Source organism: Sinocyclocheilus grahami, unplaced genomic scaffold, assembly GCF_001515645.1.
Source record: "Sinocyclocheilus grahami isolate Dianchi unplaced genomic scaffold, SAMN03320097.WGS_v1.1 scaffold6526.1, whole genome shotgun sequence".
Classification (NCBI taxonomy): Eukaryota; Metazoa; Chordata; class Actinopteri; order Cypriniformes; family Cyprinidae; genus Sinocyclocheilus; species Sinocyclocheilus grahami.
The window spans coordinates 3,527-3,927 of record NW_015510907.1 but is presented as its reverse complement, the minus strand read 5'-3'; the positions used below and the strand labels follow the sequence as shown (position 1 = coordinate 3,927).

The 401-nt window shown below is 32.9% G+C and overlaps 1 protein-coding gene across 1 annotated transcript in view; it reads right to left on the bottom strand.

The window, feature by feature from the left end:
• Positions 1–401, bottom strand: part of LOC107577597 (ubiquitin carboxyl-terminal hydrolase 16-like) — a gene marked incomplete at its 5' end in the record, with an annotated part of 9,357 nt that overhangs the window by 5,494 nt on the left and 3,462 nt on the right. The gene's annotated exons all lie outside the window — the stretch shown is intronic.

The following is a 401-nucleotide window of genomic DNA, read 5'->3' as shown; positions in this document are numbered from 1 at the left end:
TGTCACATGATCCTTCAGAAATCATTCTAATATGCTGATTTGGGATCATTTTCAAGAAATTTCAAAAGAACAGCATTTATTTGAAATAGAAATCGTTTGCAGTATTTATGACTTTTCTGTCACTTTTGATCATGTTATTGCATTTTTGCTGACTAAAAGTAGTCAGTTGTTTCAAAAAAATAGAACTGACCTAATTTTAATGACCCCAAACTTTTGAATGTAGGGTAAAATTTGTTTGAATTATTTTTGGAGGCTTTCTGACATTTTATCTACTGTAAAAGTGAAAAGTAAGTCAAAAGAGAATGAGACATATATAGGGTGCGTTCACACTTGGCATGTTTGGTTCGATTGAAACAAACCCTGGTGCGATTGCTCTGTTAGTGCGGTTCATTTGAGCATGT